Below are 20,320 nucleotides of genomic sequence, written 5' to 3' on the forward strand. Positions count from 1 at the left end.
TGCTCATATATATTCATATATGAATACACCACCAGTGAAACTCCATGTCATGTACAACCACAAAAATAGTATCCTAATTAGAATAAATCATACTCCATGTATGTATAATATGTCCAAATATACTCTACTGTCATGTATATCTGAAAAGAACAACAACAACATTAACATGCTCTTAAATAAGATGTCCAGATGAGAAATGAGACTGTTCCTGAACAGTCAGGAAATAATACCACATGGTATATACCCTAATGCTGAATTAATGGTGTAGAAATCAAGTCCTATATTAATCACCTAAAAATAATAAATACAAGAATATTTTGCCTGTAACTTTTCAGAATTGAAGAAAAAAAGAACAACAACAACAACAAGAACTAATAGTAACTCTTAGGAACTAGGGCATTGAATGATAGGTCTCCCAGGTGGGTAGTTTCTTCTCAAGGATGGAGTGGATTACAGAGGTGGAGTAACTTTCTTTTCTTTTTTGGAGTAATTTTCTTTGTGGTAAAGTGATCTGCTGCATGTGGGGGTGGGGGTGGAGAGTGCTGGGGATCAAATCTAAGGGCCTTGCACATACTGAACAAGTCCTGTACAACTGAGCCACATCCCCAGGCCTGGTGGTCTGTTTTTAAGGTTATCTTTCTTACTTGCAGCTCCCTTCTTATATGTTTCTGCCCAGAGAGGTCAGAAAAGAACTCATCTTTCTGTGCCCTGTTGATATCAAGGTCGTGATCAGTAACATTGTTACTGATCAGCTTTCCAGAAATTGTTATCAAACCTTGCTAATGCCCAGTGCTCTCTACCCTTAGTTTAAGGAATATGAATTTAAAAATAATACTAATGTTTATTCTCTTGTTCATGCATATACATGATTTAATTTTTAAGTTAATGTTTCATACAAATGATTAAAGAAATATATCTCTGTCCATTTGTGCTCCTTTAACAGAACACCACAGATTGGGGAATTTGTCAAGAACAGAAACTTACTGGCTCACTGCTCTGGAGTCTGGGAAGTCCAAAATCAAGGTGTTGGTGAGTTTGGAAATTCTGATTCCCAAATGGTGCCCTTATTAGGTCCTTAGATGACTTAAGATAGAATGGCAAAGAGACAAAAGGTTTAAATTCACCCTTCTATAATAGCACTAGTCCCACCCTTGAGGGCAGAGCCCTGAGGATCCAATCATTTCTCAAATGTCTCACTTTTTAATATAGTTACAATGACAATTAAATTCCAATATGAATTTTAGAGAGAACAGACATTCAAATGATAGCAAGAAACAGTCTGACAGGAATTAAAATGATTTTCTAGAACTGGCTTACTTGAACCTCTGCAGAATTTTTTGGTAGGAAGAAGAATGTATGTGAATGGTCTTCCCCAATATAATTATTGCTCACATTACAGGCAGAGCACAGCCCATATATTTCTTTTACAGCCTATAGCCCAATATCAGAGCCACTCATGCCCTCGGATGGCATCTAAAACTGCAAAACAAACAACAACAACAACAAAAAAAAAACCACCCCCCACCCCCACAAACACCACAACAAAACAAAACAACAACAACAAAAATTGGCTCACAGAGAAAAAGGTGCACTATATTTAGAGTGGCAATGAAAGCCCTTGAGCTGCTGGGCAGAGCAGAAGTGTGGCTGGTGCACAAAGCCAGGAAACCAGACTGGCTGGTCTGTCCCAGAGGAAGCTGGCATCTCATTCATTTAGAAGTTGCTTTTCTTTCCCAAACTGCTTTGTTCCCATGATTTTTCATTTTATTCCAGTCATGTTTTTATACTCATGAAATAACTGGCATTCATATGTAACATTTTGAAGAGTGAATTATTAGTGATACTCTGTATATAGAATAAACTTTTAAGTACAATCTCTATAAAAATTCTGTGCCAGGAATAGCCTTTCTGCAGTCCCAAGCAACAATTGATGTCCATAGATCTAAATATAATCACATGGGCAGAGAGTATAGCTCAGTGGTAGAGCACTGGCCTAACATGCAACCCTCAGAATTAAAAAAAAAAAAATGTAAGGAAATGAACAAAATATATACTTACACATTTGTCATCATAAATACTTTTTTGGTTGGTAAGTTTTCCTGTCATGTCATCATATTTACAATCTATGGCTTTAATGTCAGAATCTCAGTTCTTTAAAATTCTGTTGGTTCCCCCTGCCCAGTATTTCTAGTTTATTTATAACTATGTAACAACAGTGTTTATAATCTAGGCCTGGCTCCAGCAAGGTTAATGAACCACTATTTCCTAGGGAGATGATGGTGATCCAAGCTGTGTCATTGGCAAGTTGTCATCTATTGAATTCAAGAGGTTCTGGACAAACAGTAGATATTTGAGTCCTTTGAAAATCATTAGCCAGCTTGTTCTGGTGCAGCGCTTACTGTGGACCTGCCAAGGTAGGCCGTTCAGGGAAATACCAGAATACCCATCATGGTTTTTATTCTTGGGGAGCTTATTCTATGTAACTGGGCAGACAAGACTGATAATCATGAATCAAGTGCCAAACAATGTGTAGTTAATGTTAAAAGAGGGATCTGGGTCCCAGTGCCCTAATGCTTCACATGAGAAGTGTCTGAGGATGAAATTTATACACAAAGGAGATGAAGCTTAGGCTGGGCCCTCAGTCATACTAAACAAGTGCTTTGCCAGCAATCTATTCCCCAGTCCTTTTCATTCTGAAACAGTGACTTGCTAAATTTTCCAGGCTGGCCTTCAATTTGCAGTCCTCCTGTCTCAGCCTCCTGAGTACCTGGGATTACAGGCATGTCCATCAAACACAGCATTCCATTACTTTCTGACACTATAGATCTTCCTTTTGAGACTACATGAATATAATTCTTCTTATATAGTCTCTACCCAAGTCCTAGAATTTGTTGATTATTTAATTTATCATCGTCATCATCATCATCATCATCATCATCATCATCATCAGTGCTGAAGATTGAAAGCAATGTCTTGCTCAGCCTAGGCAAGTGCCCTACTGCTGAACCTTGGATGATGATCATAATAAAGATCAAATTTTAAAATGAACTGAGTATTGTCCAGGCACAGAGGTGCATGCTGTAATCCCAGCTATTAAGAAGGCCAACACAGGGGAATAGCAGGTTTAAGGCCAGATTTAGCAATTGAACAAGACCCTGTCTCAAAATAAATAAATGCAAATGAGCTATGGATGTAGTTCAGTGATAGAGCACCGCTGGGTTCAATTCTTAGTGCCACAATAAAAGGGAAAAAAAGTACTGTGTGTCTGTTGTGTGTAAGAACTTGTATTAGGAATATCATTCTTTAAAAACAATTGAACATGAAGAGTTGATCCTTTTGATTTGCTTGATTTTGTGGGGTTCTCTAAGTGAATGGCAAGCCATTTCATAGAGCTCTTCAGGCCTTTGACAGGAAGAGCAGAAATACAATTTACTATGGCATCCTTTTCAGTTACATCTTGTATTTTAGCTGAAAAAATTATATATATATTTTTTCACAGACTTATTTATTAAACTTGATATTTATCTTCAATGAAGGGAGGCAAAAGTAACCAAGAGATTAAATTGCATGACAAGGACAATAACTGGCATTAACCATGAAAAACCTACAAAAATATGAACATATTTTAAAAATGAAAAAAAAAATTGCGTAGTATTTGTTTACCCTTCAACTCCTGACCCTGAGTGAAGCTTGTTTTTGAGGGAGGAGTCAACGGTGCTGTAGGAGAGGATCCAGGGGTTGGGTCAAGCCAAAATGAATGGCATCTAGAAAGCCTTTTTGAGAAACTTTTAGCTAAGGAGGAAAGATGATGACATAATTGGCAAAAAGCTAGATCAGAACCAAAAAGATTCCTCCAGTTGTGAGTTCAAATTCAATTTCCACTAGCTTCCTTGTAATTTCTGACAGTTCTTCTTATGCTCTCACTCTTTCAGAAGCTTTGAACTCAGGTAATAAAGACTAGGACTCACTGAAGGTCCAGATGATCATTAGCCTTTTTTAAAATTAACAATAAAGTATTTCCAAATTAAGATATGTGCATTTTTTTCCAGACACAATGCCATTGTGCAGTTATCAGAGTACAGTATAGTGTAAACCTAAGTTTGATTTGCACTGGGAAACTCAAATATCATGTGATTGAACTTATTGCTTTATTTGTTTTATGCAGTGATTTGGAACCAAACATGCACTAGTACAGAGATATGCCCGTATTTTACTTTTGCAAACTTTATAAAAACTTAGACTTGTTAATACATTATTAAGTCCCCACCAAATACTTCAGAAGAGGCCAGTGCAAGTGAGGAACCCTACATTTGAAGCTTTATTAGTTTCATGGTAGATCCACCTCAGGATGATTGTTGTAGGAACAAATTTGAAATTCTTAGTAAGGCCTAGTGAGAATATTTGGAAAAAAATTACTGACAATCATCTTTAGGAGGTGAGTACTTAGAAACAATAGGTGTCAGCTGTAGGTTTAAGTTCAACAAGAAAAGTCACTAATTTCTGTTTTTCAGTGTTTGGCTCTAGATCTTTTTTCCCTCTCAGCCTATAGACATCCTCCCTGCAACCTCATCTACTCTGAATGTCTCAATTGCCACACGTATGTAGATGATACCCAAATCTAAATCTCTAGCTCAGTACCTCTCCTGAACTTTTGAATTGTATATCCCACCATCCTGGGATACGCCTACCTCAAGTAGAAACTCTCTTCCTTTTCAAATGACCTTACCTCCTGTGATCTGACCAAACCCTGGAGACTGAGGACCACAGTGCAGGCCCAGGATGTATGTGTACTGGATGTTTGATATTGTGTTACAATATCATAATCACATCAGTTACTAAATCTTGTTGGAGTTCATGCTGAATATTTCTAATACAACACTCTCTAGTGGTATCACATCCATCCAGGCCACTCTGTTCTCTCATGTGGATAATTGCAATACTCTTATCTCTGTCTTCATCTCACCCCTTCTTCCAATTCCTTGTTCACACTGTGGCCAAGAGATTCAATTGTGTGGCCTGAATGAGCTCTTTGGTAATGGAGCCCTGATCTAGAGCACTCGGCTGATCACTCTTCAAAGCCTTCCCATTGTCCTGGGAATGAAGTTCTAAGTCTTCTACCCCTCTCTCATGGATCTGCACCAGGCTCAGTCCCACCTCTAGTCTTATTTCTTGGCTCTTTTCTGAAATAACCCCTGTTCCAAACACTCTGAGTATCTTTAAGTTACTCAAATTGCCCCAGGCACTGGATTCCCAGAAATTTTCACCCCTCAAATTTGATCAGACACCAGGTATAGTGACTCTGTCTCCTGAGTACTTTTCTTTCATTTCCATACTGTTGCCACTCTGGCTTTCACCATGTCTCTCTCTGTGATAACCTCCTCAGTGACCTCTTCTTGATCCCAGCTCCTTTCAATTCTTTTTCTACCCTGCCAGCAGAATGACATTGCAGCAACAAAATTTTATCCTATTTTTTTTCCTTAACACAATAATGACATGTATTGACTTTTTGGACAGAAATAAATGCCTTTGCTGGTACGGTCCTTCCTGCCCCACTAGATCTATAGTTTCATTTTTTACCACTCCTTCATATAACCCATTTGCCAAACTGACCTCACACAGTTCTCTAAACAACATGTATCTTTTTCTACCTCTTTTCTTCATGGAGCATCTTCGGTGGCCAGGCTTACGTTATTCCTCCATTCATCTATCATCAGTCAGCTCAATGTCATTTTCACCCAGTTTCATTCAAACAACTACTTTTTGTCCTCCTGATATTGTCTATGTCACACATTCAATTTTCCAGGTGGACCACACACTTCTAGGGTTGTTTATACATTTTTAGATTTTCTACAATAGTCACTGATTATTTTTATATTCTAATAAAATAAAAGGATTGTGAGGAGTCACCTATTGAAGGAGGCAGTGGTATATAGGTACATAAAAGCAAGGTGTAGAGGGATAAATTGGGCCACAAGATGGATGGTTTTGTATCTGTTTCAAACATCTGAGGGGCTTTCATGGAGAAGGGCCGAGATAGCCATATGATGGAAATCACATGGAAGGAGATTTCCTTTGCTATAGGAAAGCTGAACAGAGTTGTTTGAAGAATAAATGGGCTGCTGGATCAGGACAAAATAAATGAATTAGGGGCTGGAATTGTGGCTCAGCGGTAGAGTGCTCATCTTGAATGCATGAAGTATCGGTTTCAATCCTCAGCACCATATAAATTTAAAATAAAGATATTGTGTCCAACTAGAACTAAAAAATAAACATTTTTTTTTAAAAGAAATAAATGAATCACCTCTGTGTCTGTTTAGAGACAGGACCATTCTCCCAACTAGAATAGAATTTTTGTTGAAAGGTAGACATCCACTTGGCCTGACCAGGGCAGATGGCCTGTGAGGTCCCAGTATTCTTTGCTTTTCACCACTCTTTTCTGGGATAAAGTAAGGGATTCTCTGCACTTATCCCCTAAAACAGATTGACATAATATTATTCAGAGTATTCCAGTATAGCTAGAAGAGCATAAACCTTAGAATTAAGGCTTAGGCTTATCTTTTTATCTTTTGTCAGGAGTGTTTGATAGAACCCTTTTCCTTCTTCATATTATTTTTTTCCTTATCTGTTTTCTTATCAGGATTCCATTTCTGGTACAATACATAGAACACTGTAGTAGTAAATGAATTATTTTTCTGTTTCCTATGACACTTGTATCACTCTATCCTGTGTTAAATTCCGTGTTATTTTGGATGATCTACCCATTTAGAATGTGAGGTAAGTCTTAACTTTTGTATAAACTCTGCAGCCTTATATCTACCTTTAGCAAGGATTTCATAGTGATTATTAAACTGAGTTAGATTGAGACAACAGACTATACTAATCCACTTTACAATCAATAATCCACCAGAGGAATTAAGATAGATAAAACAAACAGAAAACCATGAACATGGAACCATAGTCTACTCTGACTTACATTAAAGTTGTTTCTAAAATGTGACAAGTACTGGCAAGTTACAGGGTGGGAAGATGGATAGTGCTACAGGGAATTTGGAACAACATCACGGGGTATTCTCCTATATCCTGAGTTAGCCTCAAGTGGTCCTCAGAAAAATATGACAGGCAGCCTTTCTGGGATGTAGGAAATATAGCAAACCCTAAGAATTCAGCCCATTATTAATGTTGGCCAGGAATGGCACACAGTATGAATAAGTAAATACCAGAATTCACAAAGCAAGAATGCCTGTCTCTTTTATAGGTACCTTATAATGGAATTGTCTGACAAAGGGAAAGAAAGAAGCAACCAGATTTCTTTTTTTTAATTTTAATATTTGTTTTTTAGTTACAATTGGCACAATACCTTTATTTCACTTATTTATTTTTATGTGATGCTGAGGATCGAACCAAAGTCTTGCACATGCGAAGTGAGCGCTGTACTGCTGAGCCACAACCCCAGCCCAGCAACCAGATTTCTTAAAAGTAGTGGGAGAGGGGTTGGTTGCTCTTGACTTATAGGATTTTTTTCCCCTCTGTGGGTAGCAAAACTGCTCATCTGTCCCTTGGGCTTTATGACAAGTATCCCAGAGTATCTATTTGAGATCTATTGATCTGTATATCATCCAACTTCTCCAAGAAAAACTATATCCTGTTTGAAGTAAAAAAGAAAAAATAAAGTGCTCATCTTTTTAGAGGTAGAAAGAGGTCAGAGGGAGAGAATAGTGGAAATAGGCTAAAGGAAATGTGTTTGGATAGGGAGTGAGATATCTTGCAGCTTAGGAGCAAAATGGCCAATTGGCAAAGGAAGATTTTCCTCAAAAATCAAATGGAAACCCTTGACTAATCTGCATCCAGCCCTGTTGGCTGGCCTTCTGCAGCAGCTGAGGTGGGAGATGGTGACAATTCTATGCAGGTCCTGGGTGGAGGAAAGGCATTCCCGTGGTGTGTCATATCTGCATTAAATAACCACAAAATTTTCCTGTGCAACATCATTTAAATCACTTTGGATCATTCTAAGCTCAACCATATAAAATGTTAAAGAACAAGACCAAAGGGAATAGTGTAAAACTTCATCCAACCATTTTTCAAAAGGATTTATTCTTCACTTTTTTAAAATACTTTTTTAGTTGTAGTTGGACACAATATCTTTATTTTATTTTTATGTGGTGCTGAAGATTGAACACAGGGCATTGCCCATGCTAGGTGAGCGCTCTAGCTCTGAGTCACAACCCCAGCCCCTGTTCACTTTTGATTAGGGCTGACTGTGAACATCAAGATCCACATTCAAAATCTAAATAGGGACTTCTGTGAGGAATAATAATAAAGAGGAGACAAAGAGACAAGGTGCAGAGGAAGGAAAGATGGCAGAGTGGGTCCTTGTCCAAGCGGCCACATTTATTTATACCAATAGTTTACATTAGGTCATTAGTACCATAACCATATTATTGTTTAGAGTATCAGTAAGGTTGCTTATTGTGCAGTTACATTGTATAGTTACAAAATGTAATGTTAGGAGCTTTGTGTAGTTCTCAAGAAAGTCCGTTGTCTGAAATTACTGTTAGGCAGATTCAGAGCACCTGAGCCTGGTGAAATATTGCAGTTATCAAACGAGTTCCTTTATTCCCAGGAGTTATGTGTCTAAGATTAAGGTGAAAGCTGATAAGACTCTAGTATTGAGGGCATTACCATAGCAACCAGGCATCCTATGTCTTTGCATAGAAACTTTTCCAGACACCAAGAATGCCACCACCATGAAATAATCAGGGACCCCAATTCCAAACACAGAACTCCTATAGATTTCTTCAGATTTTCATTGAAGAACTGATTTTCTTACCTTTTTTCCACCAAGTTCTACAGACTGGGCTATATCTCTCTGCTTCTGAGGCTGTCACCTAATATCAGGATTTATAGTTGCTGAAACTTGCTTCAATAATTCACAAAGAATAGAATCCATCTTGTGCTCTCCCTTTTCACAGTTGGTTCAGTGACACAAACAGATGAAAAAACATACTTTCTGCCAGTGAAATAAATAGACTGGACTCAGAGACACCCTAGGAGGAATAAGATTGAATGAGTTACCACTGCTACCTGTGCTCCCACCCGTGCACAACTAGATCAGATCAGAAGCAGAGCCTGCTGTGTGCTGTGTGGTGTAGTCTGGGCTGTAGTATCCTGGGGCTGTAGGAAACCTGCCTTCTACAGGCTTTGTTTTTCATTTTAAGGACAAAATGCAATTTAGAATTTGTGTATTTACAATTTATAACATGTGACATTTGTTTGCTAATTATGGTAGCAACTTGTTGCACATTATGTATACAATGCTGCAGAAGAAGGTGTCCTTTATTTCCCAGTAGCATCTGACAATAGGGCACGAGTAAAGCTTGCAAATCTTGGTATCCAGAAGAAATGGCCTCCTGAGGCCAAGCTGTGGCTTTGGGTTTCTTTAATAGTATGTATGGGAAGTTCTGTGTCAGACTCCTATCCCCAGTTTCACCTCAGCCCAAGGAGGGGCCTGGAACCTGTTAGGCCTTACAGTGTCCTGACTCTGTTGATAGATTCCATTCATTAAAATTCAGCAGCAGAGGCAAATGCCTCCTTCCTGCAGCCAGCTCCTCTCCCTGAGCAAACACTCTCCCTCAAAGGCTGTGAAGACCACCATGTCCACAGCCAATTTCAACACTTGGTTCCTCCCTGAAACCAATAACTGGGCCCACACCATATGGTGAATATATGCATCTAGATAAAGAATGTAAATATTATCAAAATGACCATACTACCAAGAGCCCTATACAGATTTAATGCAATTCTGATCAAAATCCAATGGCATTCGTCATAGAGATAGCAAAAGCAATCATGAAATTCATCTGGAAAAAATAAGAGACCCAGAATATCTAAAGCAACTCTTAACAGGAAGAGTGAAGCAGGTGGCATCACTATACCAGACCTGAAACTATACTACAGAGCAATAGTAACAAAAACAGCACCAAAACAGACTGGTAGACCAATGATACAGAATAGAGGGCACAGAGACTAACCCCCCCAAACAATAATTATCTGATATTAGACAAAGTGGCTAAAAACAGCATTGGAGAAAAGATAGCATCTTCAACTAATGGTGCTGGGAAAACTGGAAATCCATATGCAAAAAAAATGAGATGAAATCTCTATCTCTCACCATGCACAAAACTCAACTCAAAGTGGATCATGATCCAGGAATTAAACCAGAGATTCTGTCTAATAGAAGAAAAAATAGTCCCTAATCTGCATCATGTGGGATTAGGCCCCAACTTCCTTAATAAAATTTCTATAGCACAAAAATTAAAACCAAGAATCAATAAATGGGATGGAATCAAACTAAAAAGTTTCCTCTCAGTAAAAGAAACAATCTATAAGATGAATAGACAGCCTACACCCTGGGAGCAAATTTTTACCCCCCACACATCAGATAGAGCTCTAATCTCTAATGTATATAAAGAACACAAAAAGCTAAACAGCAAAAAAACAAATAACCCAGTCAACAAATGGGCCAAGGACCTGAAGAGACACTTCTCAGAAGAGGATATACTGTTAATCAACAAATATATGAAAAAATGTTCATCATCTATCGCAATTAGAGAAATGCAAATCAAAACTACTCTAAGATATCATCTCACTCCAGTCAAAATAGCAGCTATTATGAAGACAAACAACAAGTGTTGGCAAGGATGTGGGGGAAAAGGTACACTCACACATTGTTGGTGGGACTGCAAATTGGTGCAGTCAATTTGGAAAGCAGTATGGAGATTCCTTGGAAATCTGGAAATGGAACCATCATTTGACCCAGCTCTCTTTCTCCTTGATTTATACCCCAAAGACTTAAAATCAGCATACTACAGGGACAAAGCCACATCAATGTTTATAGCAGCACAATGCACAATAGCTAAACTGTGGAGCCAACCTAGATGCCCTTCAGTGGATAAATGGAGAAAAAAAAAGTGCATATACACACAATGGAATTTTACTCAGCAATAAAAGAGAATAAAATCATGGCATTTGCAGGTAAATGCATGGCGTTGGAGAAGATAATGCTAAGTGAAGTTAGCCAATCTCCAAAAATCAACTGCCAAATATTTTCTCTGATATAAGGAGGCTGACTCATAGTGAGGTAGGGAGAGGGAGCATGAGAGGAATTGGTGAAGAAAGGCAGAAAGGTGGGAGGGTAAAGGAGGAGGAAGGGGAGTAGCAAGGATGGTGGAATGTGATAGACATCATCATCCAAATTAAGTGTACAAAGACATGAATCGGTCATGTCAACACACTGTATATACAACCAGAAATATGTAAAATTGTGCTGTACACATGTAATGAGAATTGTAACGCATTCTGCTGTCATTTTTTTTTTTTTAAATCAAAGAAAAAAAAGTGCTCTCTCTGGCAACAACACTGTTTTAGCCCTTTCCTCACAAAGGTGAACTCTCTTGGTGTTTAGACTATCATGGCTCCAGAAGCAAGGGGTAGTATAGGACCCATGGCAGGAGCTGCAGGAGGCAGCTGGCTCCCCAGGGTTTTGCCACACACACATACATCCAAGTCTCCAACTGCATACTTTCCCCACACCATGGCCCAAACATTAATCCTCCAGTGGTGGGAAAACTAATGTCCAAGACTGTTTCCTTTTCCTTCCTTCCTTCCTTCCTTCCTTCCTTCCTTCCTTCCTTTCCTCTTTCCTTCTTTCCTATCTACTATTCTCTAGGTGGTATAGAAAAATAATCACTTTTATGAATCTGTGGCCTCTTTGGACCTTTATATTCTGCATTTCAATAACAAAAACAGACAGGAAGAAAGAAATACAGAATTGGGTGAGACAGACAGATCTTTGATTATTTTCCAACCAATGATCAGTTGTGTAATAATGAACATGTCTATATCTTCTATGAGCTTTCCTTTCCTATAAAAAGGTGCCAAGGACATGCACTGGAGAAAAGATAGCCTCTTCAACAAATGGTGCTAGGAAAACTGGAAATCCATATGCAACAAAATGAAATGAACCCCCCTCTCTCAATAGGCCCTAATCTTTATCATGTGGAATTAGGCCCCAACTTCTTAATAAGACTCCTATAGCACAAGAAGTAAAATCATGTATCAATAAATGGGATGGACTCAAACTAAAATTTCTTCTCAGCAAAAAAAAAAAAAAAAAAAAAAAACAAACAATCTGTAAGATGAATAGACAGCCTACATCTTGGAAGCAAATCTTTACCCTTCAAACATCAGATAGAACAGTAATCTCTAGGGTATGTAAAGAAGTCAAAAAGCTAAACACCAAAAAAAAAAAAAAAAAAAACCCAAAAAACAAATAGGCCAAGGACCTGAAGAGACACTTCTCAGAAAATGATATACTATCAAATCAACAAATATATGAAAAAATGTTCATCATCTATCACAATTAGAGAAATGCAAATCAAAACCACTCTATGACTTCATCTCACTCCAGTCAGAATGTCAACTATTATGCATACAAACAACAATAAGTGTTGTTGAGGATGTGGGGAAAAAGGTACACTAATATATTGCTGGCTGGACTGCAAATTGCTGCAGCGAATATGGAAAACAGTAGGGACATTTTTGAAAAATTGGGAATGAAGCCACCATTTGCCCCAGCTATCCCTCTCCTTGGTCTATACCCAAAGGACTTAAAATCAGCATACTACAGGGACACAGCCACATCAATGTTTATAGCAGCACAATTCACAACAGCTAAATTGTGGAAACAACCTAGATGTCCTTCAGTAGATGAATGGATAAAGAAAATGTGTATATATACACAACAGAATTTTATTCAGCCTTAAACAAGAATGAAATTATGGCATTTGCTAGTAAATAGATGAAGCTGGACAATATCATAGTAAGTGAAATAAGCCAATTCCAAGGAACCAAAAGCTGAATGTTTTCTGATATGTGGATGCTAACCCACAGTAAGGGAGTAGGGTAAGGAAGCACAGAGGAACTTTGGATTAGACAGAGGGGAGTGAGGTGAGGTAGGAAGGATAGTAGAATGAATCAGACATTATTATCATATGTGCTATATGATTACATGACTGGTGTAATTCTACATAATGTACAACCAGAAGAACGAGAAGTTATACTCCACTTATGTGTGATGTTCAAAATGCATTCTATTGTCATGTATAACTACTTAGAACAAATAAAAAAATAAAAAATAAATTTAAAAAATTCTTTATGTCAGAATCACAGCAAATAATCAGTTCCTAAAATAATCTAAATTATTTATTAATAAATAAATAAATAATTTAACTTATTTATTAAGTAATCTAAAATAATCTCTAAAATACATTTGTGATCTACTTCACAGTGTTACTGTGGCTCACTCTAAAGTCTCAATAAATACGAACTCTTAGAATTATGATTTTTTTTCCTTGTTTTTTGTTGTTGTGCTGATGGTGGTTTGTGGTACTAATGATAGAACTGAAGAATGCTCTACTAGTAAGCTACATTCCCATCTCCATTTTCCTTTTTCCTTTTTTCTGGAACATGGACTCCTAGTGACTCAGCCTCCTAAGTATAATTTGTCTTTTTGAAGAATATTCTCTCTGTTTTTGAAGATGTTGTAGAAAGAACATACATGATAATGAAAATATCCTCAAAATTTATTTTCCCATGTAGAATATATTTAGTTTCAACTTAAAATATTCACTATCCTAAACCAAATTTTATTCTCAGTGTCATATTCTATTCACTATTCCATAAGGTCCAGGATGAGCAAGTAGGAATATGTTATGAAATGGCAGTAAGAGTTCCATGTTCCAGCATATGCTGAAGTGTACCTGTGTATGTCAATGTGATCTTTCAGATTAGTAGAATGAGTTTAATATGAGTGAGCAATACAATATGACTACTGTACAAAGCACTTCTCAACTTAGGCTGTATTATTATAAAGCGGCCTCCCCATTACAAAACAGAATGGGCCAATCGGGCTGTTCTTCAACTATCATTTGTTATTATTCATCTTCTATAGGATTATGTTTTGGCAGAATATATCCAAAGAGATGTGAGTAGGATGGTGAAAGTGCTTGAACTTAAGCCACATAAGTTATGAGAGAAGAACCAGGAATAATTAGCCAAGAGAAACAGTGCTTGATTTGGACATGGCTAAATATCTCCAGCTCTTTGAAACTCAACCATAGCTACTTTGTCAAAAATATAATTAAATATATTATTTATGATGTTTCATAATCTATTTTTTTCTCTAACTCATTCAATGAGTTCATACTATTGGTTATTTGTATTTTTATAAGTTCTTTTTCCATATGTATATATACTTGACTTTCATATTTTATTTGTGTCAATCTAGTACCTACCCTAATGAAGAGTGCTATATTTTAAATTCAGATTCAAAGAATGCATGAACTTTCAGAGTTTAGAGTTCTTGGACTTATTTCCCTAAATTGTGATGTGTGTATTAGAAATTACATAGTTTATACCATATAATACACATTTTCCTTAATAACCTGGGATAAATAAACCATATTCCTGTGGTTGGCTAATTATTATATTTTATTTAATGTTATTTCTTTTTATTCTGCAAGTTTGGAGGTGTGTGTGTCTCTCTCTCTCTCTCTCTCTCTCTCTGTGTGTGTGTGTGTATTCTCACTGTGTGGATAGATTTGAAAAAATATATATTTATGTAATTTTACTTTTATTTAATTGCTTTCTTTTGCATTTGTTTATGATTTAGCCTTGTTTTGTTTTGACTTAGGTGGGATATAATTATATACAGGTTTGAACTGTTTTGATCTTACATTTGCTTGTTTGTTTCTGTATTGGTTTTTGTCCTTAACCCTACTTCTTTAGTTTCTCTCCACCCCAATACCAAATTTTCATGCTCTCTCTCCTCTTTTGTATTTTAATTACTTTTAGTTATTTTCTTTTGTAATTCCTTCTTTATAGTCAACATCAGCTACCTATCTCCTGACTCTCTTTTGTTTACTTAACATATTTCAAACTTTTCTTCCCTTCCTACCCTATTTTCTCTATACTTAAGAAACTTTAATTTAACTGACTAATAGAATTAGATAGTTAATGTAATTCATACCCCATTCATGTTGTTGTGATTATTGATAGAATACACGACATAGTAGACACTTGCTGTTTAATTCTTGATTGAGTTCGTGATTTTTTATTTTTGGTATTGATGGTACTGATGCTCACCTCAACATTCCTATATAGGTGGCAATTATTGCTATAGATGTCAAAGTGGACAGCAGACACTGTACATCTGTTGCTAACAGTAGTGCTATTCCTGGCTCCCACTTGCTGTAAGAGGGGCTGGGAAGTGATCGGGACATTTCAAGATCATAGAGTCGAGATCTCACTGTGGAGCAATACTCACAATTCTGCCAAGTAAGTAACAGCAAATCTCACTCCACACATGATGATCTAGCCCCACCTGATCCTTCAGATTACTTCAAGGGCAGAGAATTGGGGAAACAAAACTCTCAAACCAAAAAACAAAAACCAAAAACAAAAACAAAAAAACAGGTCTCAAGGAGAAACAATCAGAGGAGCATCTCAGGTTGCACATTGGATAGCTATTCATAAAGCAAAAAAGATAACTATCCACAAGAGGACTTAAAGGAGGAAGGAGAATCCATCTAAACTGATGCACAAGTCCAACCAAGACCTCTGAAGACATGAGGAAATAGGCCAAGAAATCTCCTCCAAAATTCAGAATCTCCCAACAAAGGATACCACAGATATGGAAGAAGATGAAATTTCAAAGATTATAAAAATGATTATTAAAACGTTAAACTAAAAGAAGATCTAAGCAATGAATTAAGAAAGCTAATATTGGAGATAAAAGATCACTTCAATAAAGAAATAGAAGTATTGAAAAGAAACCAGTCAGAACTCATGAAAATGAAAGACACAAATCACACTTCACAATAGCTCAACTGTGGAACCAACCTAGATGCCCTTAAATGGATGAATGGATTTTTTTTAAAAATGTGACATATATACACAATGGGATATTACTCAGCAATAAAGGAGAATAAATCATGGCATTTGCAGGTAAATGGATGGAATTAGAGAAGATAATGCTAAGTGAAGTTAGCCAATCCCAAAAAAACCAAATGCCAAATGTTTCCTTTGATATTAGGAGGCTGATTCATAATGGGATGGGGAGAGGAAGCATATGAGGAATAAAGAAACTCTAGATTGGCTAGAGAGGGTGGGAAAAGAAGAGAGAGGGCGTGGGATTATAAATAATGGTGGAATATGATGATCATTATTATACAAAGTGCATACATGACATTATTATACAAAGTACATGTATGTGCAAAAACTTTGTATAAAACCAGAGATGTGGAAAATTGTGCTCTATGTCTGTAATAAGAATTATAATACATTCTGCTGTCATATAATAAAAAACAAACAAACAAAAATTCCACTGGAAACCATCACCAACAGATTAGATTTCATAGAAAACTTGAGTCCTTGAGGACAGAACTTCAACTTCAGGCCTCCAAGACAGGGTAAAGGCTCTCAGATGGGGGTTTTCTGGCGGCCAGCATGGAGGTGGCAGGACCAGCTGGAGCTGGGGGAGTCACTAACTCTGAGGGAGAAGTCACCCAACCAGAGGGCTGAAAGTCCAGGGAGGGAGCAGAGGCCCCGCGGGGGTGACTGAGCCCCTGGTGGCAAGTCTCTAGTTAGAGTCCAGGATAGGCCTCTACCTTTAAGGCAGAGTGCAAGGTGACAGGAACCCTGCACTCCCCGGAATTCTGAATGCTTTGGTCATAATTGATCCCTGCAACGCTCCAGGACATTCAGCTGGAAGGTGGGTGGTCATAGAGCGGTTTTTAGAGCAGAGCTGAGGGCTCTCTGAAGCTCTAGCAATGTTTTCATGGTTTAGAGGTCTAGGCTTCGGCTTGGGCCAGTCCTTGGGTCAGGTGGGAGACAGCTTGGCTTCCCCCACTGGCCAAGTCTCCAACTGCATCATAGATAGGCCTGTGGAGGTCTCCAAAGCTGTGGAAGACAGTTCACTTCGTTGTCAAAGAAAAAAAATTGAAACCACAGAATCAAGGTTGAGATCAGAGAATACAAGACTTAAAAAGTATTGTACTGATCTGGAAAAAAAGGATGAAGCATCACAGCTTCAGATAAACCTTCAATCTACAACTTACCAAAATCAGCTGCAACAGAAAGAGGTAGACATCAGCCATCTTCAAGCAAGCCAGATGGCACTACAGGAGCAGGTGTTGAGCCTGCAGTCAGCTGCTCAATCAGTACCTTCAGGAGCGGGTGGTGTACCAGCAACCAGCGCACCTTGTTCATTTGGTTATGGATTCAGCCATCATTTGTCGCCTTTTTGTGATGATGCCAAGGACTTTAGTGACATAATTTCATCACAACAGGAAATAAACAGTTTGAAAAATGAAGTTTCAAGACTTGAATGTGAAGTTGGCCATTGGAGGCGTAACACGCAGGCACAAGGAACAAATGATTCAGATCAAAGTGAAATCAGCAAACTACACCATACAATTAAGGTCCTGGAACAAAACCGAAATCAGGACATGGATCATCACCAACATGAAATGTCCGTTTTGCAGAATGCACATCAACAGAAACTGGCAGAGTTAAATCACCAGCATCAACAGGAGTCAAATGACTATGAAGGACGGATCCCAGAACTGGAAAAGCTGTTACACCAAGGTGACTCAGGAGTTACAGTCACTAATGAGTCTCAAGTCTGGGAGATGCAAAACACTATTCAGGTTCTACAAACTGAAAAACTAGAGTCCACAAGAAGAATCAAAGAACTTGAGGATACAATCAAAGTCATAAAGAAAAAATTATCTTCTGCAGAACACGACAGAGATGTGCTGAAGAGAGAAAAGGAGCGGCTCAGTGTGGAAAAGAGACAGATAATTGAAGAGTGTGAAACCCTGAAAGTGGAATGTAGTAAATTGCAGCCTTCTCTGATGGAGCAGAGTGATCCTGCTGCAGAAAAGGGAACAATTTCTCCGCAGAGTTCATCAGTGGGAGAAGTGTTCAGACTCCAGCAAGCCCTGTCTGATGCTGAAAGAATGAGACTGAGTAGTTTAAGACAGGATACCAGCCTTGCTGAAGACAATCTGAAACTTCAAATGCATGTCCAAGTTTTAGAAAAAGAGAAGTCATTATTGAGTCAAGAAAAGGAAGAACTTCAGATATCACTTTGCAAACTGAGCTGGGAATATGAAGTCATTAAAAGTGCGGCTTCAACAGACATGAATTTGAATGTACAAATACATGACTTAACACTGAACTTGGAGGCTAAGGAGCAAGAGCTGTATGAGAGTATTAACGAAAAGGAAATGCTGATAGCTCAGTTAGAATATCTGTACAGTGAACACCGGGAAACCACAAAGCACATGAATTGGATAATAGATGAGCTATCAAAACAGCAAAATGAAGGAGATGGTCTAATCAAGAAGTTGAAACAAGATCTGAATGATGAGAAAAAGAGAGTTCATCGACTTGAGGAGGATAAAATGGAGATAACTAAAGCGTTGCATGTACAGAAAGACAAGTTAACTGAGAGTGCACTGAGCCTCTGTGGTTTGCATTTAACCAAGCAGAAGCTTGAAGTTAAAGTCAAAGATTTAGTAGGTCAGCTACGTCGTTCACAAAAAAGTAGTTTAAACATCCAGCAGGAAAACCTGGAACTTAAGGAGTACATTAGCCAAAAGGAAGAGGAACTATGTAGAGTTCAGAACCAGTTAAGACATGCTGTTAATGAAGACTCTAATTTTAAGGATGACTTGCTTAAAGAAGGGGAAGTCGAAATTACAAACTTGAAGCAAAATCTTGCAGAAGTAGAACAGCTCAATGAAAATTTAAAGAAAGTTGCTTTTGATCTGAAAATGGAAAATGACAAGTTGATTTCAGCATATGAAGATGTAAGGCATCAGTTGGAAGAATCTATTGCTGGTAACAACCAAATTTCTCTAGAAAAAGACACTATTATGGAGACGCTGAAAAGAGAGAAAGAACAGATACAAGCAGAACTGTGTCAGGCCAAAAAGAGACTGTTGGAAGAGGCAAACAATTACAGGCAGACTATTCAGGAACTCTCAAATGTATGTAATTGGAATACCTCTGCCTTACAGCTGGAACAGGAGCATGAAGTGCAACTCAGTCAAGAGAAAGACTTTGAAATAGCAGGACTCAAAAAGAATATTGAGCAAATGGCTACTGATCTAAAAGAAACTAAGGAAATATTGGCATCTTGTTTAGAAGAACAGAAGCAATTGATGCAACTTATAAATGAGAAAGAAGTTTTTATTGGCCAACTCAAACAAGAAAGTTCAGAACTGCAAAAGGATTTAGATAAGTGTTCTCAGGCCTTAAAACAAAATGAAACTTTAAGGCAGACCATAGAGGCAAAAGACCGAAGTCATAGCTCCACGAAAGAAGAAAACAGACATCTGCAAGAAGAATTGGAAAGACTTAGGGAACAGCGGAATCAAGTTGGAGCTGTGGCTGAGCCTCAAACCCTTGATAGTATCACAGAACTAGAATCTGAGGTATCTCAACTGAATGTCATCAAGAATCGTCTGGAAGAGGAAGTTACACATCATCAAAAGGTCATTGAAGATCAAAACCAGAGTCAAAAGCAACTACTTCAGTCTCTACAGGAGCAGAAGGAGGAAACAGATAAATTCAAATACCAGTATGAGCAGATGAAGGCTGCACATACCCAATTGTTTTTTAAAAAAGACAAGGAAATTAAGAATTTGCAGAAAACCATCGAACAAATAAAAGCCCAGGGGCATGAAGAGACACAGGACATTCAAACAGAGAATGCTGATAGTTTTCCAGAAACAAAAGTGAAAAGCCTTAATATAGAAAATGGGAGTGAAAACCATGCCATATGTAAAGCCAAAATGGAAAAATTTGTGAAAAGAATCAAAGGACGAATCCTTGAGATTCAACTTTGTAATTCAAAGAATGTATCTTTAACCAAACAGTTCAATCAGCTGTGTAAATATGAGGTTGAGAAACTCACTCAAATTATCCAGCAGAAAGACGTGGAGAGAGGAGCTCTTTGTGCTAGAATGTCTCCAGTTTCATACACCTAGGATGTCCTTGACCTCCAGCAGCAACTCCAGACTTCATTATGGAAAGAGAACAAGGATTATTTGGTAGTATACATTTAACTATTTCAATTGTTAAATTCAATTTTCTAGGTGTTAAATATAGCCATTTTGAATGGGAAGATTCAAAAGTGTCCCCAACATACCCTTGAGACCAGAGGAGCAAACTAGGCTTAATAGTTCTTTATCAG

General features: G+C 37.8%; 1 pseudogene; it reads left to right on the forward strand.

Annotated features, from left to right (window-relative positions):
* The first annotated feature begins 16,886 nt into the window (after nucleotides 1-16,886).
* Nucleotides 16,887-20,192, forward strand: LOC143388421 (thyroid receptor-interacting protein 11 pseudogene; annotated as a pseudogene).
* Nucleotides 20,193-20,320: the final 128 nt, after the last annotated feature.

The sequence above is a fragment of the Callospermophilus lateralis genome, chromosome 12, assembly GCF_048772815.1.
Source record: "Callospermophilus lateralis isolate mCalLat2 chromosome 12, mCalLat2.hap1, whole genome shotgun sequence".
Lineage (NCBI taxonomy): Eukaryota > Metazoa > Chordata > Mammalia > Rodentia > Sciuridae > Callospermophilus > Callospermophilus lateralis.